This window comes from Myotis nattereri (assembly GCF_964212035.1).
Source record: "Myotis nattereri genome assembly, chromosome: 6".
Classification (NCBI taxonomy): Eukaryota; Metazoa; Chordata; class Mammalia; order Chiroptera; family Vespertilionidae; genus Myotis; species Myotis nattereri.
Genome location: NC_138081.1, coordinates 26,872,079 through 26,894,432, shown reverse-complemented (window position 1 = coordinate 26,894,432; position 22,354 = coordinate 26,872,079). Strand labels below are relative to the sequence as shown.

The following is a 22,354-nucleotide window of genomic DNA, read 5'->3' as shown; positions in this document are numbered from 1 at the left end:
CTGTTTTATGTTTACCACAAATAAAACATTTTCCCTAAAAGGTAACGTAGGGAATTTTTTTTCCTTTTCCCTTTCTATTAGAATGCCATTTCCTGTGGAATGTTCTCCTTGAGAAATACCTCTGAAGTTTTTGGGTATTAAAAAATTAGAATGATATTCTTATTGCCTTTTAGCAGTAGTTGCTGCAGAATAATTAACAATAAAAGAAATTTTTCATTTTCTGACAAGTCATAATCATATTGAAGTAAGAATTCAGTGTCTTTTTGTTCCTCATTCCAATCTCAGTAAGTAGATCATTCACGTTCAACATTTCCATAATGTTCAAGTGAGGAAAATGAGTTTAGGATCTGCTGACTCATTTGAAATGGAAAAAAGCTTTGGGAAAGCCCTTGAACTCATGGAAGAAGTTCAGTTAGCTCTTTACTGCTTTACTTGGCAGAGGATATTGCTTCTGCTACCCACATGCCCAGCAAAGAGTCCCATTGGGCGGGAAATTTCAGGATGTTCCTTCCCAGATAGAGAAATACTTCTCCAGGGAGGAAAACCATGGCACTGGTTTGCTTTGGGGAAGTTCTGCAGCAGGGAAGAAAGCCACATCTCTCTCATCTGAGGAGCTCCAGCGGGTTCCTTAATGTGTGATCTGGGATGAGTTCTCTCTATGCCTCAGTTCCCTCATCAATTAAGTGGAGATAATCCTAGAAACCCCCCGTGGGCAAGTTAGGTAAGATATCCAGCATCAGCCAGGGCTGGGTAGGGTCTCCATCATATTCACTGTGCTCACTCAGAACTCAAGGAGACTGATTTGAAAATAACTGCTTTGAATTCTGTAAGAGAAAGAGCTATATGCAAACAGCTCCTAAACTAAGTACAGCCTCAAAGAGATATTTGCACACCCATGTTGATAGCAGCATTATTCTGAATTGCCAAGAGGTGGAAACAACCCAAGTGTCCATCGATGGATAAATGATAAACAAAACATGGCATATCCATGTAATGGAATATTATTCAGCCTTAAAAAGGGAAGGAAATTCTGACAGGTGCTGCAGTGTAGATGAACTCTTCACTACATTGAATAAACACATTTCTCCAACTCAGGTTCTTCTTCTGGAAGCTAGAAATAAATAATATAGATGCTGATAAGATGTTTTGGAACCATAACCACCACCAACCCTTTTTATTTTCACTTACTTGCAACTTGTCTTTACTCGCTTTTTAATAATCCTCTAAATTTTAATAATTAACATATGAGAATGTGAAATTATTAATCCATCCAGCAAGTATAACCCTAATTCATTGACAGATAAAAAAGCCAATTAGATCAGCCCTAGCCAGTGGATGGAGCGTTGGCCTGCGGACTGGGGGGTCCCAGGTTCGGTTCTGGTCAAGGGCATGTACCTGGGTTGCGGGCACATCCCCAGTGGGGGGTGTGCAGGAGGCAGCTGGTCGATGTTTCTCTCTCATCGATGTTTCTAACTCTCTATCCCTCTCTCTTCCTCTCTGTAAAAATCAATAAAATATATTTTTAAAAAAAGCCAATTAGATCAATAGAAATACGGGTTTTGTGTATGCAGAAAGAGAAGTTGTACAGTGATTTAATTAAGTCCTAAGTTGCTAATGAAGAGAAGTGAATGCACACTGATGTAGGACTCAGTCTAGAAACCAAAAGTTCGTTCTGTATCTAAGAAGCGCCCTTTTCCTCAGGATTTATAATGTTTTGTGCTGTGACATTATACAATGGTTAACTGTTACTCTAGATTCCTGTGGCGAAAATCAGGCAGTGACTATCCTGATTCTAAGGAAATTTCAGAAAGTGATACGGGTAATTGAGGTACCATTAGGTTACGAGAAAGAGTCTTGGGAGTACTTCAGTGGACTGAAGACAATGATAAGGCCCTTTGAGAATACCCAGAGTGAGCAGTGGTAAACGATCCCTATTCATCAGCTCAGCAGAATAAGGGAAGCCTTGTTTCGTTGAAGTGGGGAGAAGAGTGTGTTTTATGTCTATCAGGATTTGAGTAAATGTCTTCACTTCCCATTTCAGGTAAAGGAACCCAAAGAGTTAACTCAAGTTAAGCAATTCCTGTAGAGTCACATAGCAAGATAAGGACTGAGTAAGACAAGAATTCCCTGACTACGTTTGGTCTGCCCGTAGTGTTTGACTGCCACTCACAGCTAAGAGACTGATATGCCTGAAATTCTTTAAAAAAAATTTTTTTTTAAATTTTATTTTAGAGAGGAAGGGAGAGGGAGAAAGAGAGAGAAACATCAATGATGAGAGAGAATCATTGGTTGGCTGCCTCCGGCATGTCCCCTACTGGGGATTGAGCCCACAACCCGGGCATGTGCCCTTGACTGGAATCAAACTCCGGACCCTTCAGTCCGCAGGCTGATGCTCCATCCACTCAACCAAACCAGCTAGGGCTGAAATTCTTAATGAAAGAGAGAAGCTAAGTTGAGTGCATTTTTAATGGACATTTCTTACAAAGCTGAATAGGCAACTGCTTTAGGACTTTCAGTGTTTATTCACATTCTCTTAAAAGGATGGTCCACACAAACCCTGTTGGCCTCATTATATTCCCAGTGCCCCTGGACCACACCATGGTAGAATGCTCAGTGAAATAACCACATTTCACAGCTTCTCATTACATTTATACTTTCATTACAAATTACTTAATTTAATGGATTAGAAAAAAATGAGAGTTTGTCATTTAGTTATCTTTTACCATTAGGTTATCTTTACAAATTCTTTTCCTAGAGTTAAATTTCAGGTCTAAATTAATTTGTGCTAATTAAATTAGTTGTAATTTGAACTCAACACATATAGTGTTCATTTAGCGTCACTCAATTATTTTCACAATAAACACTTTTTTTAAAAAAAATTACATACGAGGTTCGATGTTAGATACGGGGCTAACAAAGGGTCTGAGGTATAGACCATGCCCTTGATGATTAGTTCTAGGTCACTCCCAATATCAGTGCTGAAATTTTATAGTTACTGGTGTCTTCTGTTACGGTAACTGAACTGCTGTGCTCTTTCCAACTATGAGTCACAAATGTGACGAGAACATTGGAGGCTGAGGTGTATAAGTACAGCCAATATATTTGTATAACATCCACCCTATTCACAGAGGTTTATTACACCAGGGTCACCACTACCATATAATTTGCCCTTTAGCTACGTAGTGACAAAACAGAATGCTGGAAGGAATAAACAAAAGAAGGAAGGGGGAAAAACACTTATTTTCATGCATCCAAACGGATTAAATGCGTTAGATGAATGTTGAAATAAAAGCTTTTCCAGAGAAGTTTGACTCTTTGTCTAACGATAAGGTTCAACAATGACTCCTTTTGAGATTTGGATTACAAAATATAACCAAGCTGACAAAGACAGGTATTGGCTTAATGAAAGGAATACAGGAATCGTGTCCAAAAATCCTGATTTTGGGTTCCAGCCCTGCTGTTAACTAACTGTGATTTTGGTCAAGCCTCTTAGTGTCTCCAAGACTTCTGTTTGGTGTCCTTACTGGTAACATGAAGATGATCTCTGAAGCACCTTCCAGAAGTTTCAGGCCATGTTTCTGATATGTGCAAAAGCACCATGCTAAAAAGGCGTTTGTAAAACATGATTCTTGCCTTCTAGGAGCATAAGGCAGACAAAGATAAAAATATAACTAGCTTAAGTACAAAGCAACAAATTACATGTGCAATAGGAATGGTTGGAATAGTTCTGATGAAATAATTGCTTCTAGCCGGTGCGATCAGAGAAGGCTTCCGAGAAGAGGTGATGTTTATGCTGAAGCTTGGGTTTGGGTAGTTCTAGCTAGACAAAGAGAGAATGAGAGCAACACCCCTAGGCCCGCAGAATGGCATGAAAATACACACAGATTTAGGAAGGCATGCCTGTTTTCAGAGCTCAGAATACACCAATATGATTAGAATAAAGGGTTCTTGATATTGCATAAGTAGGTTCCAACTACAATAAAAATAATTTTTGTAGACTACTTGACAATTGACAAAAGCCTTTGACATAACATTTGATTTGAGGGTACCTGCTATGAGCCCCTTTTTAAAAATTAAGTTTATTGGGGTGACATTGGTTAATTGGATCATATAGGTCTCAGATATGGATTTCCACATTACAAGATCTGTATGTTGCACTGTCTGCCACCACCCAAAGTCATATCACTTTCCTGTCATCAGATGAGCTCTTCCAAGAGAAGCAAAATTTGCCTATTTCTTTCCTAGCACTGTGGCAAGACAGCCTGATCACTCTTTTTTCCGCTCTGAAGGAAAATGCAGAGTTGTGGCCTCTGCTGTAGTGTGGAGGGCCTGGGAACATGACTCACTGTGCGTCTTTCTGGTCACCCGAGGCTGCACTTTGGCAGGATACCATGTTTTTCAGGTCCAACACACAAGCATCACTGGGTTTTATTTTGACTGAAAACAGCATATGTCCAGGGATTTGTGACAACCTGCTCATATGTTCAGTGTTCAATACAAATCCTCGTGCAAAGTATAATAATTTTTCAGGTATTTCATTATGTACAAGGCCATTTCTATCAGCTTTGAAATACTTTACATTTTTGTAAAGTATTTGGAATGTGTCTATATTTAAACTTCTTCCTTGAAAATCCCCGTTGCACAAGAATTAGTCTAAATGTTTACACCCTCCTCAGGTCCTCTAGCCTACTTCTCCACCCTCCGCCAGTGACCTTTGTCTCTTAACTCACAGTGAACATCAGTGCCATCAGGTAACAGCACCATACATTTCGTGACCCTAAAAACTAAATGGCATCTTAAACTTCCCCCCAAGTCCAATGGAAAATTCATTTGTCCTCTGTGCTAATAGTTTATGCTTATGTTGTGAAAAATTTTTTTTCATCTCTTGGGGGATGATGTTCCATTAGTCCTTCCATCCTCATTTATCTGCCATTGTGCCCTCTCTGTGGGCTCCTTTCCCTTATATATAAATGTCATACATGCTTCCTTTTGAAAACCACAATACGAACCTCTCTATACCATCAGCTCTTCTCTTGGCAAGAGAAGTTTCCTGAAAACGGCTTTTATTTGTCACCTCCTATTCCTCACCTCTCATTCACTCCTCACCTTTATAACTGAGCTTCTGCTGCTACTGCTATTTAAAGTCACTTAAGCCCCGCCATCGTGACTCAGTGGTTGAGCATCGACCTATGAACCAGGAGGTCACGGTTCAATTCCCGGTCAATGCACCTGGGTTGCGGGCTCGATCCCCAGTGGGTGTGCAGGAGGCAGCCGATCAATGATTCTCTCTTATCATTGATGTTTCTGTCTCTCCCTCTCCCTCTCTGAAAGAAAAAAATAGACACACACAACAAAACCCTGTCTTTCAGAAAGCTTACATTTAAAAAATAAATAGTCACTTAGGCTCCTCTGTGATTTCTAAATTTCTAAATCAAGTATATCAGTCTTTTTTTTTTTTTTTTTTTTTTTTTTTTAGGTTTTTATAGTTTTGGGATTTGAGTTTTTTTTAATTAAATCTTTATTGTTCAGATTATTACAGTTGTTCCTCTTTTTTTCCCCCATAGCTCCCCTCCACCCGGTTCCCATCCCACCCTCTGCCCTTACCTCCCCCCGCGCCCTGCACTGTCCTCATTCATAGGTGTACGATTTTTGTCCAGACTCTTCCTGTACCCCCACACCCCTTTCCCCCCGAGAATTGTCAGTCCACTCCCTTTCTATGCCCTGATTCTATTATATTCACCAGTTTATTCTGTTCATCAGGTTATTTATTCACTTGATTTTTAGATTCATTGGTGGTAGATATGTATTTGTTGCTCATAATTTTTATTTTTACCTTTTTCTTCTTCTTCCACTTCTTAAAGGATACCTTTCACCATTTCATATAATACTGGTTTGGTGGTGATGAACTCCTTTAGCTTTTTCTTATCTGTGAAGCTCTTTATCTGACCTTCATTTCTGAATGATAGCTTTGCTGGGTAAAGTACTCTTGGTTGTAGTTTCTTGCTATTCATCACTTTGAATATTTCTTGCCACTCCCTTCTGGCCTGCATAGTTTCTGTTGAGAAATCAGCTGACAATCATATGGGTACTCCCTTATAGGTAACTAACTGTCTTTCTCTTGCTGCTTTTAAGATTCTCTCTTTGTCTTTTGCTCTTGGCATTTTAATTATGATGTGTCTTGGTGTGGTCCTCTTTGGATTCCTTTTGTTTGGGGTTCTCTGCGCTTCCTGGACTTGTAAGTCTATTTCTTTCACCAAGTAGGGGAAGTTTTCTGTCATTATTTCTTCAAATAGGTTTTCAATATCTTGCTCTCTCTCTTCTTCTGGCACCCCTATAATTCGGATGTTGGTACGCTTGACGTTGTCTCAGAGGCTCCTTACACTATCTTCATACTTTTGGATTCTTTTTTCTTTTTGTTTTTCTGGTTGGGTGTTTTTTGCTTCTTCGTATTTCAAATCTTTGACTTGATTCTTGTGATCCTCTAGTCTGCTGTTGGATCTCTGTATAATATTTTTTATTTCAGTCAGTGTATGCTTAATTTCTAGTTGGTCCTTTTTCATATCCTCAAGGGTCTCACTAGATTTCTTGAGGGTGTCACTAAATTTATCAGCGGTTTCTGGAGAATTCTTGAAAAACCTTATAACCGTGGTTTTGAACTCTATATCCAGTAGTTTGCTTTCCTCCATTTCTGTCATTTGTGACTTTTTTCTTTGTCTCCGCATTTTGGCTGCTTCCCTGTGTTGATAGAGTGGCTTTCTGTGCTAGGTGTCCATAGGGCCCAGTGGCTCAGCTTCCCCAATTACCTGAGGTGTGTACTCTTGGTGCACCCCTTTGTGGGCTTTGTGCACAGTCTTGTTGTAGTTAAGCCTTGATTGTTGTCGGTATCACTGGGAGGAATTGACCTCCAGGCCAATTGGCTGTGAGAATCAGCTATGTCTATGGTGGGAGAACTTCTGTGCTGGAGACATCCTTCTGGGCCAAGACTTGCTTCAGTGGGGCTTTGGTGCTCACTGAATCTGCCCCCTGAGTGTGTCCCTTATGGATCTGAGGAGTTGTAATCTGGGTGATCCCACTGTGACCACTGGGTACACTGGCTCTAGGATCTCTAAGGAGGTGCTAATTTAGCCTCTGCCTGAGGCTTCCCAGCAGGAGCTACGGAGAGATCTGCAGATTCCTCTTCCTTGTTTGGGGTTTGGAGGTGCCCAGATGAGGCCCAGCTGTGAAGCAATGCAAGCTGCTGTGGGGCCTTGGGCCTTTTTTGGATGTTCTGGGTCTCTCTGACCCAGCTGCAGTTTTTTAGGTAATTTTAGATTGCAAAAGGCCAGGCCATTCATATGCCAAAGCCTCTGTGCACAGCTTGGGTAGGGCAGTGTCTCAGGGAATCAACAGGGCAGAGCAAACAGCTATGGCTGATCCTCAACCCTGCCCTAAGAGGCCCTGGGTCTCAGTGTCCCTTGGTAATCCCCGCAAGCACCTCTGAGAGAAAGCCGCCCTTGAGTTCCGCCTCCTGCCAGACAGTCCAGTTTCTCACCACATGAGTCTGGGTCCCCAGAGACTCACCCAGAACTGGAGTTCAGGGCCATCAGGAGCTTGTGTCTCCCTCCCGATTGAAAAAGACAACCGTGTCCTCACTTGCCAGCCCTTTCCATGTGTGCCTCCATACCTCTGCACTTTACTTCCGCGCCTCCTCTGAATCTCAGTGTGCTTTTCTCTTTCCTTCTAGTTGTAGAATTTCCACTCAGCCAGTCTTCCTGTGGTTCCGGTTGATGTCCGTTTTGTCCTTTACTTGTATTTTTGAAGTGTTTGTGTGAGGCAGCAATTTCAGGAGTTTATCTATGCCGCCATCTTGGTTTTTCTCCAAGTATATTAGTCTTTACATAATTTATACTGTTGCCCACAGATTGCTTCTTGAAACTCTTCCAGGTTTTTGGATAATACTTTCTTATAAAATATATCCGTCTTCTCCTTTTTTTAAAAATATACTTTTATTGATTTCAGAGAGAAAGGGATAGGGAGAAAGGGATAGAAACATCAATGATGAGAGAGAATCATTGATTGGCTGTGTCCTGCATGCCCACTACTGGAGATAAAGCCTACAACACGGGCATGCGCCCTAACCAGGATTCAAATTGTGACCTCCTGGTTCATAGGTCGATGCTCAACCACTAAGCCAGTCTGGCCAGACATAAAATATATCTTTATTAAAAAATAATAATTTTATTGATTTCAGAGAGAGGACGGGAGAGGGAGAGAGAGGAACAGCAATGATGAAAATCATTGATCAGCTGCTTCCTGTATGCCCCCCACAGGGGATGGAGCCCACAACGTGACCATGTGCTCTAATGAGGAATTGAATCCGGACCTCCTGGTTCATGGGTTGACACTCAACCACAGAGCCACATCGGCCAGGATGGACAATACTTTCTTTACTCACCACCTTCCCCTTCTTTTCTGGTCATGTCTCCCTCTGTTCCTGTACAAGGTCTTCTTCCTACTTATATGTTGATATTCCCAAGGTCCTACCTTGGGCTTAATTTTTTAAAACAGCTTTATTGAGATATAATTCACATACTATACAATTTACCTATTTAAAGTATATGTTTCAGTGCTTTTTAGTATATTTACAAGGTAGTGCCATCATCACAGAATTTCATTTGAAAACATTTTCATTATCCCCCAAAAGAAACTCAGTACTTGTATCAGTCACACACACACACACACACACACACACACACACACCCCAACCCTAGGCAACAACTACTCTACTTTTTTTCTTAATAGATTTTTGGGTTTCATTTTTGCTCAACCTGTTAAAGCTTTAATTGTGAGATCACATCATACTTACTGTTTTACCCCATATATAATGGTTACTCTGAAATCTGTATGTCAAATTCAGACTTCATCTTGACCTTCAGCTATAGAGACTCAATTGCTTTCTCCTTTCACATGATGTACCATGGGTATCTCAAGCTGAATGCTGAACTCATCATTCCCTCACCATATCTATCCCTGTTTGGGAGAATGGTACCAACCCCTTTACCCCTACAGTTGCTCAAACTAGAAATCTGAAAGATAGGACAGACCACCTTCTTATCCACTCTGCCCTGTCTGTCTTCTCTTTAAAATTTCTCTGGGATCTGACTTCCTTACTGTCCCCATTGTGGTTATCTTGGCTCAGGTCCTGTAATAAAACTCCAGACAAATCTCCCTGCTTCCCCACCCCCAATCCGTACACACTAATGTCATAAGGATCATTCCAAAATATAAATGAATTATTAAAACTTTTATCACTCATGGAGACATTCAGATTCAAGTAATCTCAGCATAAAGTGGGTTATTAATATGCAGGGATTTATATTCTCTTGTTGCAAGAAGTCTAGAGCTGCTGCTGGCTTTGCTTGAGCTGCTTTCCTGTGTCATTGCTAGTGTGTTAGGGATAATCCTGGCCTTTCCCTCCTGGTTGCAGGATGGCTGGCATGGTTCCAGACATCATGCCCAAGTTCAAGGAAGGAAGGAGGGGAAGGAGCAGAGCTGGCCAAGGAAGGATATTCATCAGAAAATCAAAAGCTTTGCTAGAAACCTTTCCAGTTAGATTTCTTCTTATAACTTGACAGGTCAGAACTGTGTCACAAGGCCACCTTTCACACTCGAGTGAAGCTTGGCATATGAGCTTTTCTTTTCCCGTCTGCAGTAGAGGTAGACAAGAAAGAAAGGGTTGGGTAGACCATATTCCTCTCCTACTTGGTGGTGCCCTGGCCAGTGTGGCAAGGTGGTTAGAGTGTCGGCCAGCACACTAAAGGGTTGCAAGTTCAACTCCTGGTCAAGGGCAGGTACCTGGGTTGGGGCACGTGCGGGAGGCAACCAGTCTATGTGTCTCTCTCACATCCATGTTTCTCTCCCTCCCTCCCTCTCTTCCACTCTCTCTGAAAAGCAATGGAAAAAATATCCTCAGGTGAGGATTAAGAATAATAATAAAATCCCTCAGTGGTTTCCCACTTCCTTCAAGGTAATGAAGGACAACCTTCTTAATATAACATCAGAGAGATCCCTATACTGATGTCCTTGTAATAGTTCTAACCTAACCATTTGTTCACACTTGTAAGTGTCCAAACGGACCATGACCTTTTAGGATTGTTTTTTCCAACCGAGAAAACTTCCATTCCTCTTCTTTTTCTCTGCCCACTCACCCCTAATAGCAGCAGCAGCAACAACAACAACAACAACAAAATATTTGGGCACAAAAGACTAACTCTTGCTCTTCCTTTAAAACCTGGTTCATAGGTCATCTCCTCCAGGACACTCTTTCAGCTCACTCCTCATAATCATAATTGAGGTTCTGGGTGTGTTTTTCTTTTCTTTTTTTTTTGGTCTTTCCTACAAGATTGTATCTTGAAGGTAGTGTAAATCTTTAGTTTTTAGCTCAGTGTCTGGCACAGAGTGAAGCTTAGTAAATGTTCCCAGAATGGATGAATATTAAACATTTTCTACAAGTTAGCATAATTTTCAATTCTCATGGATTCTGTAACTTTCTAAATATTACTGTATTCCTCTTTTACTTAAAGGGAAAGAGACAGATGGTTTTCATTTTTTATCTCAGACATACAGTTATGCCTTAGTTAGTATCCTATGGTTACTTAGAAAATACACAGATTCAGGCACTTTTGAAAAAATGAGTTGAAAATTTCCCTGACATTTTTATTCATTATTGAAGAGATTTTCATACCTTGATGTGAGTTTTGAACAAAATTTTTAATATTTAATGTTTTTATCTTAGTTTATAATCTGAAAAAATCAACGTAAGTTTATTCTGAATTATCTTGTAACCAATTTACCTTATCACCAGTATTGTCACCCAATTCTAGTGCCTGAATTTTCGTTTTGTTCACAATCACATTGGTATCAATTGGTATTGCTTTAACTGTCATGATCTTAAGAGAAAAGATCAGGGGCAATTTTAATGTGTAAATTATGCATTCATGGTGAGGGCCAAATGGTGTGTTTTGGTAATCTTTAGTAACTCGTTTTGAGACATGTGGTGTAGAATTTAAGTAAAAGAGCATCAAAAATGATAAATGTCAAGATAAGTAGAAAAAACAATTTTATTCCTTTTAATTAAAAAATACATATAATTTTAAAGCACATATTATAACATTGTCTTGTGGGGTTTATAATATACATATTCTATAGTATGTATTATAGAATATGTTATAACATTCTATAATACATATTATAAAGAGAGATAAAGTTATACATTTGGCAGCTATAGTGTAGAGAAATACAGGGAAATAAATGAACTCCCTGCTGATTGCAAGGTTTCTGCATTTTATATGAAATGGTGTATTAAAGCTTGAAGAAGGCATTAGAAACAACAATAATAAAAGCTTAATATGCTAATTAGACCAGACATCCTTCCAGACGTCCTTCCATCCTTCCAGACAAAGCCCAGGTCCCAGGTGCCTGCCAGTGGCCAGAGGGAGGGAAGCCTGGGTACCGGGTTCCAGAGGGGAAGGAAGGCCTACTCTTGCACGATTTTCATGCATCAGGCCTCTAGTAAGTATATAAGTTATTTGATTTATCTCTTCTCATCCTTTTACCCTCACACCGAGGTATGTCAGTCTGTTCCATGCCTCCATGCTTCAGGCCTTATTTTGGTCAATTCATTTTGTGCATTAGATTCTACAGATAAGTAGATGTTTGTCTTTCTCTGATGGGCTTATTACACTTAGCATGATAGTCTCCAAGTCCACCCAATGCTGCTTCAAAGGGTAAAAGATCCTTCTTTTTCATAGCTGCACAGGATTCCATTGTGTAAATGTACCACTGCTTTTTTATTCCTTCATTTACTGATGGGCACTTGGGCTGTTTCCAAATCTTAACTATTGTAAATAACATTGCTATGAGCATAGGGGTGCATATATTCTTTCTTACTGTTATTTAGGGGTTTTTAGGACATATTCCTAGAAGTGGGATCACTGGGTCAAAACGCAGTTATATTTTTAATTTTTTGAGGAAACTTCCTACAGTTTTCCATAGTGGCTGCACCAATCGGGATTCCCACCAGCAGTGAACTAGTGTTCCCTTTTCTCTGCATCCTTACCAGCACTTGTTTGTTGATCTATTGATGATAGCCATTCTGACAGGTATGAGGTGATATATCATCGTGGTTTTAATTTGCAATTTTCTGATGATTAGTGATGGTGAGCATTTTTTCATACGTCTCTTGGCCATTTGTATGTCCTTTTTGGAGAAGTGTCTATTCAGGTCCTCTGCCCATTTTTTAATTGAATTGTTTGTCTTCCTTTCATTGAGTTGTATGAGTATTTATATATTTTGGAGATTAACTCTTATCAGATGTATCATTAGAAAATATGTTCTCCCATACAGTGGGCTCCCTTTTCATTTTGATGGTGGTTTCTTTTGCTGTGCAGAAGCTTTTTATTTTGATATAGTCCCATTTGTTTATTTTTTTCTTTTGTTTCTCCCATTTAGCTTTTAACGATGGAACTCCACCCTTTGCTTGGTTTTACTAGTAAGTATGTATGAAATGCTACAATAGGACATAGTAGTAATGGCACTCAGACAAATGGAAATGGTCAAGAGACACAAATATACATGTGAAATAAACTCAGCATTTCAATAAAAGTAAAAAACATTAAATTTAATTTCAATTAAAATGGGAAAATATTGAAACATTTACCAAAGAAGATCTATGAGGTGCTAATAAGCACATGAAAAAGTGCTGAAAATCATTAGTCATTAGGTAAAAGCAAATTAAAACTAGAGATACCACTTTTAAACCCACTACAGTGGTCGGCAAACTGCGGCTGGGCAAACTGCGGCTGGTGAGCCACATGCGGCTCTTTGGCCCCTTCAGTGTGGCTCTTTCACAAAATACCGACTTCTGCGCATGGGCCATGAAGTTTCAATCGCACTGTATGTGCGTGCCCGCGCATGGTATTATGTGGAAGAGCCACACTGCAGGGGCCAAAGAGCTGCATGTGGCTCGCGAGCCGCGGTTTGCCGACCACGGCACTAGAATAGCTATAATCAAAGAACAGATAATAACAAGTATTAACAAAGATAATACTTGGAGAAACTGGAACCCTCATGCATTGCTGGTGACTATGTTAAATTGTACAGCCACTTTGGAAAACACATAAACTTACAATATAAGCTACCTATTCAACTCTGGGTATCTGCCCAATATAAATGAAAACATATCGCTACAAAAAGATTTTAAGCAAATATTTATAGCAGCATTATTTACAATAGCTAAAAATCGGAGAGGGAAATCCAATATCCATCAACTGGTGAATGGATAAACAAGTGTGGTATACTCATAGAATGGAATACTATTCAGCAATAAAAATGAACAAGCTACTGATACATGCTACAATATGATACATATTACAACCTGGATAAACCTCAGAATCATTAACCTAGATGAAAGAAGCCAGATGCAAAAGATACATATTCTATGACTCCACTTACAGGCAATGCCCAGAAAGGCAACTCACTAGACACCAAAAGCAGATTAGTGGTTGTGGGGTGTGGGGTAGACACATGTCTCACGACTGCAAACAGGCATGAGAAATCATTCTGGGGTGACAGAGAATAATCTAAAACTGGAAATTACCCCTCAAAATATTTTTAAAAAATTGTTAGGCCTAGAAATTTCAGGTGGACATAATTTTCAGGTATACACAAGCCAAAATATTGGGAAAGACTGTCTAGAGAAAAAAAGAAAAAGCTTAGAATGAGTGCTTTGGGAGGCAGGGGGGGAATGAGTGCTTTGGGGACAGTAGACATCAGCAAACTAGAGGTAATTCTAAAAATTATCTATGATCGATTGCAAAAGTGACCACAACACTCTGCGACTTCTCTCATCAGAACTCTATTTCCCCCACTCCCTGAGACTTGCCTTGTCCAAGATAATGTGTGAGCAGAGCTACTGTGAGTTGAGAGCCTAGACATCAAGAGGCCACACGCACTCCCACCCTTGCTGCTTTTGGAGCCGGAATCTAATCACATATGAACAAACTTGGGTTGGCTTGCTGGAAGAGGAGAGAACAAGAAGAGGAAAACCGAGTCAGCCAGAAGCTGACCAGAGGCACGTTAGAGAGTTCCAGCTGTGTTGAGCCAAGCTTGACTCAGACCAGAAAAGCTGCCATCTGAGCATAGCCCAAACTGCCAATCCCCGGAATGGTAAACTAAATAGTTAATGTTTTAAGTGGTTTGTTTCAAAGCAGAAGCTAACTGATACACTAAAAAGGAGCTGTTGAGTAGCACACGAACCACATGACTGGGTGTTAAAGATAAGTATCCCAGGCACAAGAATATAAATGCAGTCAGTGAGTTGGGCTCAGGTCTGGGAGTTGTCAAAGTCAGTGTGGCAGAAGAACTAACTGCATGAGCAATGTGAGAACAACAGAGAAAGCTTCTCTATACTGTATAATTGATTAATGGTCTATAGGGAGTAGAAAGGTAAGTGAAGTTAAGTGCCGACAGGCTGAAACCTAAGGAAGATTTTAGGACTTGCGGTCCTGATCAGTTAAGGAAGAAACTCACTAAGAGCTCATAAGGAAGTGCAGACAGGCAGGTGTGTGGTCAAAGAGAGCTATTTTAGAATTCAAGATTTGAGAGTTAGAGCAATTTCTAAGACATATGCATGGGTTAGATGGATGAATGAATGGATAATTAGGAAACTATAGATAGATATTTGTCCATTTCAACTAAGTTGTCAAATTTTGGACATAAAGTTGCACAAAATATTCTTTTATCCTTTTACTGTCTGTGGGTTCTGTAATTATAATGTCTCTTCCATATGTCATACTGGTGATTTGTGTGTGTTTTTCTTGATCAGTCTCACTTGCTATTTATAAACTCTATTGACCTTTTCAAAGAACCAACTTTGGCTTTGCTGATTTTCTCTAGTGTATATTTTTTTCTCTATTCCATCAATGTTTGCTTTTATCTCTGTTATTTCCTTCCATCTACTTTGTGTTTACTTTGCCTTATTTTATCCCCTAAAGTTGAAAATTTGTTAGATTTTAGGGCTTTCTTCTGTTCTACTATAAGCAGTTAAAGCTATGTGTTTTACTCTGAGCACTGCTTTAGCTGCATCACACAATTTTGAAATATTGTGTCTTCATCATTCAGTTGAAGATATTTTCTAATTTCTCCTGTGATTTATTTTTGATGCATGAATTATTTGGAAGCATGTTATTTCATTTCCAAATAGCTGAGATTTTCCTAGACATATTGTTGTTATTGATTCCTAATTTGATTCTGTTAAATGAATCAAGAATATACTCTATATGATTTTAATCCTCTTAAATTTAAATTTATTGTGACTTGTTTTTCTAAAACATATTTTTATTGATTTCAGAGAGGAAGGGAAAGGGAGAGAGAGATAGAAACACCAATGATGAGAGAGAATCACTGATCAGCTGCCTCCTGCATGTACCCTACTGGTAATTGAGCCCGTAATCTCTGTCTCTTAATTGCAGTGTTTAGTCTATTAATATTTAATGTAGCATAATATAAATAGAAAATAAAATTGAAATTTAAGAAGATAATGCTTTAAATTGGCCAATACTCTATGTATTATGCAGTATTAATATTCTGCAGCATGTATAGTCTATATAGTAAGTAGTTGCTCAATAAAACCTTTTTAAAAAAAATTAGTCAATAACCAACCAAATCCCCATGTAAAATTTATAACTGCTAAATTAAAGAATTTTACCCATATTGTAATAGTTCCATCTAATAATATGTAAAATTCCTGGAATATATGATGTCTACATACAAGTCTTAGTTCAAAAGACTTTGACATTTAAGACTTCAAAGATAATGTTGTAATAGCAATTCTAGCATCCTTCCCCTGCAAAATTATTAACAACAAGAAAAAGACTGGACATGAGCAAGAAGACATGCATATTGAGGTTAAAATCAGAGTCTTTAAACAGCACTTATAGGACTACATTATTTTGCCTATCCTCATCATTGACTCTTTGAATTGTCTGAATGTTACTTTCAAGTACAGTAGTCTTCTCTTTGTAAATTACATATTAGAAAAAAAAATTTACAAAGAAAAAACTTTATAAACACTAAACAGTAAATGAAATTAAACAACTTTTTGCTGATTTTATATCCATTATTTAAAATACACTGATATTTTATAGCTATGGATTTACATAGCCCATGAACACAGACAATGGGTAGTGAAGGCCTGGAGGGGGGTGAAGGGGCTGGGCCAAAAGGGGTAAAAGAGGGGAGTGAGGAATGGGAGATATCTGTAATACTATCAACAATAAAAATGTATATATTAAAAAAATAAATAAATAAAAGCTAAATGGGCATTTTGGACAACAATGGAACCTAGAAAACATTTAACAGCCACAGTAGGACAAGTTCTTTCTCTGCATTATAAAAAAGACAGTTATATATCAACTGTTGTAGAAATAAAATAAGATGGAAAATTTTAACAGTTTAAATTGTTTTCTTAAAGAAACTTCCTCCGCTGCTAGAGAATAGCCTTCTGGACAGTCATCCGGAGCAATTCTCACAACTGATGGCTTCCCTTTTGGGACAATACCACCTTTTTCTATACTTGTTTGCATTTTTGCTTTAATGTCATCTACAAAGCTAGGTTTTTTTTCCTGTGTTTTAGGACTAGTTTTCTGTTTCTGACAGATTCTTGACACTTTGATCTTGGTTTTGAGCCTTTTAAATTCTGGTTTGATGTTTGTGCATTTTTGGCTGGAGTAATTCATATAGATTTATTTATTGGAGCTTTTTCTTTAGCTTCCTCCTCATCAAAGTCATCATCTTCTTCATCATCACCATCTTCATCAGCAGCAAGTTTTCTTTTTTTTCTGTGGAAACTTGCTACCATTTCCAGGGGCAAGTCACTTTCCAAGTAAACAGAGTGTCCCAAAAAACTATATACACACTGCTTTTATAATTATCCAAAGTGTGTGTATACATTTTTTGGGACACTCTATACTTAGGACTTTCACATCCTCCTCCTCTTCATCTTCTGACTTTGCATTTTCCCCCACATCTTCTGAGTGCTGCCCATTAATTTTCACAGTCCCTGAATCACACTGCAACTGTAAGACTGTATGTGTTATTTCAAAGCCTCCAGGAAAACCGATGGCTGTATGGACATTTTCAAAGTTGCCAGTGTTACTGTAAATTGGACTGCTTTCATAATTCATTGCCTCTGCTTCAATAATGTGCAGTTCGTACTTGGCACCAGCCCCTGAACTGACCATTCTCGAAGATAACTGGTGCTCATTTTCATTATTATCCATCTCAAAGTGATAATTTCTGTCAGTCTTTACTTCAAACCAAAAGGCTAGTTCTGGGGTCTCAGGGAGTTCATGTCCATACCCACTGACTTTTCCATGGGGTGTTGGCACACAGGTGGGAGAGAAGACAGGTGGAATAGTTGCACAGGACAAAATCACACCAGGGCTAATCTTTGCCCATTTCTAAATTGGGTACTGTGTCCTTTTATTGAGTTGTAAGAGTTTTTTATGTATTCTGGATACAAGCCCTTGAACAAACACGTGATCTACAAAGGTTTGCTTATGCTGTGGTTTGTCTTTTGATTTACGTAATGGTATCTTGTTAGGTGCAAAAGTTTTAAATACTTATTAAGTCCAAGTTATCGGTTATTTTCCTTTATGGATTGTGTGTTTTGTTTTGTTTTTTTGGTGTCATATTTAAGAATTCATTGCCTCACCCAAGGTCATGACAATTTTTCTGCTGTGTTATTTTTTCTAGAAATTTTATAGTTTTGGTTCTTAATTTAGTCCAGTGATGACGAACCTATGACACGCGTATCAGAGGTGACACGCGAACTCATTTTTTTGGTTGATTTTTCTTTGTTAAATGGCATTTAAATATATAAAATAAATATAAAAAATAAAATCTTTGTTTTATTATGGTTGAAAATATCAAAAAATTTCTATATCTGACACGCCAAGCTCAAAAGGTTCGCCATCACTGATTTAGTCTATGACTCATTTTGAGTTTTTCTTTATTCTTTGAGATTGTGAATTATTGGTATTATTTTTATTAAATATTTGACAGAGTTCATCAGGAAAGTAATTTCAGGCTGGTGTTTTCTTTGTGGAAATATTTTTAGTTATCAATTTAAAATTTAAGTATTCAATTTCTTTATATATTCCTATTTAGATATTCCATTTCTTCTTGAGTCAGTTTGGTAATTTGTGCCTTTCTAGAAATTTTTTCATTTCATCTAAATTATGTAATTTGTTGGCCCAATAGATTCCTTTTTGTTTGTCTGGTTAGAAAACTGGGGTTTTTGCTAACCTCTTCCGTTGCACACTTCTGTGACTGAGCTTGTGTTCAGGACTGCGTGGTAGGAAGAAAGACAGTATAAAATGATGGAGTTTGTTCCACTCTCTTGGGATCAGAGGAAGGTTTCCTCTTCCGCTGGGACTTCTAATGTCATTGCCTGTGGGATTGCTTGAAGACTAGGGAGCTGGGGCTTAAGAGACGCGGAGAAGAAAAAAGGGGGGATTTCTGCATTCTAAGTCTTAAGCATTCCCTTTCTCACTCCTCAAGCCAGAATAAGGGCTCTTCTCCTGGAGTTCTGTCTGTCTGAGCCTCAATACCCAGCCAGTGTTGGGTTTCGGGTGCGTTGCTGCCTTGTTTTCAGTCTGGGGGATACTGGAGGTAAATACGGCAAACTCACCACTGGTTTGGTGGTACTTCAGATTCTGGCCTTTTAAAAACTTCAAGTTCATTGCTACCATTTACTTCTCAGAATCCTCAAATGGCTGCTTGACGCATTCTGCTCATTTGTGTAATTGTGTTCAGTGGGAGGCATTTTACCTTATTGTACTAGAACCATGTTGTTTTTAATTAGTCTATCCCATCTTAAGCCCATTGCTTTTCTCTTTTTACTTATTTACTTTTTGGAAAATCTTATAGCAGTTTGCCATCAAGTAAGATGATGTAGACATGTGTATTGCTGCATATAACTCATGCAATCTGAAGATTCCACTTATTTGATTATTATACAGAAGTTTTAGAAACCCAACCTCAATGCATTTTCATTTGAAAAAAACATTTTCTTTTTCTTTCTGTCCAATATGCTCCAGATTTTTCTGGACTTCCCTTCAATTTCTGAAAACCAAATAGATTGAGATTACAGAACTACCTGCAGATTTTACAGAAAACAATATACTAGTACATTTAATCATGATGGAGGCTATTTACAAAGAGAGTGGAATTCTCACATTAAAAAGGAACCCATTAATAAGTTTTAAATAACTAACTGACTAACTCTGGAGAATCATTAACTGATATTAAATAAATAAATTCCTACCACTACTCACTTTGCAGTGAGCTACATGGAGGAGGCAGCAGGCATTTGTAAACATTTCAGACGAATCTAGGGTGTAGCTGCCTCTTGTATTGAAAGGTACTATAGGGTGCCCCAAAGGAATCCCAAATATATTTGGAACGACTTGGTGACATTGTCTAGCCTTTTAAAAGTGATGTAGTATAATAGAAATTTGCAAAAGTATAAATAGAAACTTTAAAAAAATTGAATTCAATAATAATGAGGTCTAATTTCTAGTCTTCTGAAGTCCTCTTGCAGGACCTAAACCTGTGGAGGGCATTCTGAGGATCTGATGAAAGCTATAATCTACATCTCTGTAAATACTAGCGAGACAGAGACATACTCTTTTGCACATACTTTCAAACCCTGTCCTCTTAATGCTCATCCGTGGATTCTCAGGGCAGAGATTGATCCCAGTTAAGCACTCCTGCAATAAAGTGACTAGATATCCTTGCCCAAATGGTATTGGGATCACTTTTTAAAATTAAATTTATTAGGGTGACATTGGTTAATAGGGTCACAGAGGTGTCAGTGTAGAGTTCTATGATACCACATCTGTGTATTTGACTGTGTACTCGCCACCCAAAGTCAAATCTTCTGTCACTGTATATTAGGCCCCCTTCACTCCCACCCCTCAGCCCCTTCCCTCTGGCAACCACCACACTCTTGTTTGTGTCTGCACGTTTCAGTTTGCTATCCCACATCTGAATGAAATCATGTGGTTCTTAACTTTTTCTGAAAATCTCTTCCAGGTGAGAATTTATCTTGGGTAATGCCTTTGTCAGGGCACGGCAGTTCTCACCGTGGTTTAGGTGTGAGATTAGAGAACAGTCCTGTAAATGGCCTGTGATACCTGGAGAAATAGTAATTCACAAAGTCGTCCCCAATCCACAGTCTACCACTTGAACTTCCAGCTCAGATCTTCTTCCTGCAGCATAGGCGGGACCCTTCAGGAGGATGTGCGCTGAGTTCATCTGTTTACCAGTGAAGAAGTGAATACTCAGGAATAGCGGCTACAGAACCTCCCTGGGGAGCCGTTTCTCAGACTTTCTTCAGTGTTAGGGTCGCCTGAGAAGCTGGATGGTACAGTGGACAGGATCCTGACCCCGTGGTGGAGAGGGTCCTGATTTAGCATTAAAAGACCTGAGGTCAAACCCCGTTGCTTAGCTTACCTTGGGTAAGTCACTGAATATTCCTGAGGTTTGCTTTCTCTTTTGGTAAACTAGAAATAGCAACACCTGTTATATTTCTTTTTACAGATCATTGTGAGAATCAGTGAAAATAATAAATGGTATTTTAAAAAATACTCAAGCCTTTTGAATTGAAATATAAAGGGACACATAGCATAATAGCTGTGGTAGAACGGAACCTTGATTCATTCACCATGCATTTATTCATTTATAATCTTAGCATGCACAGGGCATCTTTAATTTCCCTACGCTTCTAGTTAGAAATATGGCCCTTCTATCTCTCAAGTGCTTTTAAGACTCTCTTCATCTGGTGCCGAAAATCGAGAATAAAAGGAAGTTTAGTGATACAGAATGAGGAAGTCAAATGATTTGTATAATACTTACTTTGGAGAAATCAGTATAATGGAGTAGTTTATATGAGCTCTTAAAATGATAGTCAAAGGAAGCAGGATGATTTCTGAAAACTGTGAGAGCTCATCCTGCCCCACATCCTGTCCTGGAGATGACCTAGTTATATGCATGAATGATATCAGCTGCCATTTTCTGAGAGCTTTTCTATCTTTACATACGTCCTATCTCATTTAGTCATCACTCGCCTTAGGCCACATGGCTCCGAGAGCTGAAATTTCAGCCCCCGGCCTTTTACCTGCACAGATCACGCTCATCGTTCCCTAGAAGCAGGAAAGGGAGCCTGAATTACAAGGAGCTGAACTGGCATTTGCCTTTCTAAAGTTCATCGGGATCAGTGTTAATTTACATTCTTTAACCTTGAAAGCTCAGAATAACCTTTGAGCTTGCTTTTCAAGACTTAGAGAGAGCGGTAATTGCCACTTGAAAGCAGGGTCGGGACTCCAAAGGAAGCAAGTTTTAGCTTTAAGAAATAAGGTTCTCTGAGCTCCACTTTTTAATTTTTGAAATATTAAAGATTATTTAGTCTATTTCCTGAGGGTTCGTTTTTCAAGCATATTGGAATTTACATTTCTGAGTTATTAGAAAATATGAAGCAATATGATTATTATAACATGGGAATACAGTGTATTTTCATCATTATTACCAGGAGGAAAAATGTGCCGGTGTTTTCCACAGGTGCGGTGCATTTGTTGGGCTGAATTCCCCCTCCATCTGCTGACGCTGCTTAAGCCGTAGCCTGCTGCTTACATTACCTGCCAATGTGTCAGAATAGAGGAAACCAAAGGCTGAATTTTAAGCAGCATCCCTAGTTGTTTAGATGCTCTTAAAATATTTAGAATACCTCGCTTTGTCTGAAGAGTATGCTGTACTGGGTAGGAGGTAAAACTGGGAAATTCCGACTGGCTACTGCTATATACAGTTTCTCTAGAAACCTCAAGAAAATAATGGACTCAAGCATGCCTTGAGCTGTTCTCTGAGAAACTATGGCAACGGGTCCTTTTAATTAAAGCTGAAGTATGTGTGCAGCTTAGAAAAACAGAGAGATACTGCCAACTGATAAGGAGAGTGTATGGGAATAATTCAGAAAACTGAAAAAAATTCCTTTTTAGATATATTTGCTAGCTTTATTATCTAAATTGTTCAAAGAAAGAGGGAACATTTTTCTTTTTTTGGAATTCATTGGGGTGACATTGGTTAATAAAATTATAAATGTACAGTTCTATAGTACATCATCTGTATATTGTGTTGTGTGTTCGCCATCCCAAGTCAAGTCTCCTTCCATCACCATTTATCCCCCCAATACCCTCTTCTATCAACGCCCCCCCCCCCCCCCAAGGAAACTCTTTTAATGGATATTTGGCTTTGGAAT

General features: G+C 38.8%; 1 protein-coding gene and 1 pseudogene across 2 annotated transcripts in view; one reads left to right on the top strand and one right to left on the bottom strand.

The window, feature by feature from the left end:
* Positions 1–22,354, top strand: part of DST (dystonin) — a gene marked incomplete at its 5' end in the record, with an annotated part of 425,995 nt that overhangs the window by 3,837 nt on the left and 399,804 nt on the right. The window lies entirely within an intron of this gene.
* Positions 3,746–21,239, bottom strand: LOC308521498 (nucleophosmin-like; annotated as a pseudogene). Its single transcript has 5 exons — positions 21,221–21,239; positions 16,988–17,347; positions 16,569–16,909; positions 10,833–10,928; positions 3,746–3,820 (listed from the first exon to the last, which is right to left on the bottom strand). The product of its transcript is annotated as a nucleophosmin-like (transcript).